Genomic DNA, 2,469 nt, shown 5'->3' on the forward strand with positions numbered 1-2,469 from the left:
GGATGGATGGATGGATAGATGATGGGTGGGTGGATGGATGGATGGATGGATGGATGGATGGATGGATGGTTGGATGGGTGGGTGGATGGATGGGTGGGTGGGTGGATAGATAGATGGATGGATGGGTGGGTGGATGGATGGATGATGGATGTGTAGATGGATGGATGGATGGATGGATGGATGGGTAGGTGAATGGATGATGGATGGGTGGATGGATGATGGGTGGGTGGATGGATGATGGGTGGATGGATGGGTGGATGGGTGGGTGGATGGATGGATGGATGGATGGATGGGTGGACGAATGGATAGATGATGGGTGGGTGGATGGATGATGGGTGGATGGATGGATGGGTGGGTGGATGGATGGATGGATGGATGGACGGACGAATGGATGGATGATGGGTGGGTGGATGGATGGGTGGGTGGATGAGTGGGTGGATGGGTGGGTGGATGGATGGGTGGGGGATGGATGGGTGGGTGGGTGGATAGATGGATGGATGGGTAGATGAATGGATGGATGACGGGTGTGTGGATGGATGGATGGATGGTTGGTTGGATGGGTGGGTGGAGGGATGGATGGATGGATGGATGGATGGATGGATGGATGGATGATGAGTGGGTGGATGGATGGACGGGTGGATGAGTGGGTGGATGGATGGGTGGGTGGATGGAAGGGTGGATGGATGCAGGGAAGGGAGTGGTAAAGGAAGAAAAAGAAGGGAAGAGAAAACAGGAACAAAGTAGAGAGGGAAAGAAGAAAGGAAGTTAGACTATAACTAAGAAAACCAGGAAGTTATACTACAGCACCATTTGGGTTAATACTTCGACTGAAACCTGCAGTGCTGCTAAGCTGAGATCTGAGCCTAGGACCAGTCTATGGCCATTCTACCTGAACACGTCGGATTTCATCTGAAGCCTAGCTAGACCTGTGCCATCCAAAGCTGGGAGTACGCGAGTCCTGGTGCATGGAACGGCTAGAGCAAAGCCCGTCGTGATGTCTCAAGAAGCACAAAGAGACAAGCGTGAAGGACATGCAGCAAGGGCAGGGCAGGACGGCCTGCGATGATGTCACAGAGGTGCAAACTTCACACCAGCTTATGTAGGGCTCTGCACACCACACCTAGGAGCCCCAGAAGCTTACTCTGCGTGTGCTTGGAGAGTTCTGGGTAAGAAAATGTCACCTTCACGGGGCCAGCGAGACAGCTCAGCGGACTAAAGTGCCTGCTTTAGCAAGCTCAGGGACCAGGGTTCGATCCCCAAGCACTGAGCCGGCGACCGAGTATGGGCGTGGTGGCGCACGCCTGTAACCCCAGCGCTGGGGAGGCTTACAACAGGAGGATCACTACGAGTCTGAGCTGCATAGTGAAGCCCTATACCAACTACACAAACGAAAAGAAAGCATTGACTTCACGGATCACACTGCTGAGGACCCTGGCACGCCGCCAGTGGGACTATAGATGATAAAGCCAGTGAACAACTGTTGGGAGGCTCCGCAAAATATTAGAAGTAGAGCCACCATGTGCCCCACCAAGCCCAACTCTGAGTATGCCTGGACTCCGCAGGCAGCAGAGACATCGGCACTGCGGCAGCACTGCCCACCAAAAGCCAGGACCAGGAACAACTGACGAACGGACGGAGAGAATGCAAAGTGCCCCAAGGTGCATCAGCCAGGTGCCAAAGGCTGGAATCCAGTCGACTGGCCGCAACTGTGGAGCTGGAGATCACCGTGGAAATGGCCTTCTTCAGTCGCGGGCTCTAAAAGTTGACCTGGTAGAAGCTGAGGGAGAATCTGGCTAGCAGACGCTCTGGAGGGTGCAGGGAAGGAAGAGACAGGGACAGCCTGATGGCTGGGAGCTGAGCTACAGTGGGGTGGACGCAGGGAGTGTGTGCACTGCTGCCCAGAAGGGGGAGAGAAGGGGAGGAATGTTCTGGGATGCTCCGGGCTTTTCAAAAAGGTAGAAGAAAAGAATTCTTTTTCCATAATTTTATTGAGAAACAAATAGCAGTGAAACAGTTTCAAAACAAATTGGTAGGACACTTTCAATAATTAACACATTGTATACATTCTTCACAGTGGTTAATTGCTGTATAAGACGTGGACACAATATCCTATTTACAAACATCATTAGAACAAATCTCTCTATTCATTAAGAGAATGTAACTGTGTATCTATCCTAACCACTTTGAATACACATATAAAATGGACATTCATCTGTATCCCCTTTTTTTGTTTAGTTTCGTCATTTGAATATTATAGGTGTGTGAAATCAGCAAAATATTCCAAAATAGTCCTGTAGTCCATAATAGCATTGGGTCTTCCGCTTGTGGCAACATCAGAAATTGTAGACCTGAGTCCCCTACAGCTCAACACAACACCATGGCTTTACTTCTTATACTTCGTTTTTTTACTTTTCTGCTTAATGGTTAAGACCAAGATAAAGCAAGACTTATGCAACAAGAGTTGTAGCT

The sequence above is a fragment of the Octodon degus genome, unplaced genomic scaffold (assembly GCF_000260255.1).
Source record: "Octodon degus isolate 3935 unplaced genomic scaffold, OctDeg1.0 scaffold00039, whole genome shotgun sequence".
Taxonomy (NCBI): domain Eukaryota; kingdom Metazoa; phylum Chordata; class Mammalia; order Rodentia; family Octodontidae; genus Octodon; species Octodon degus.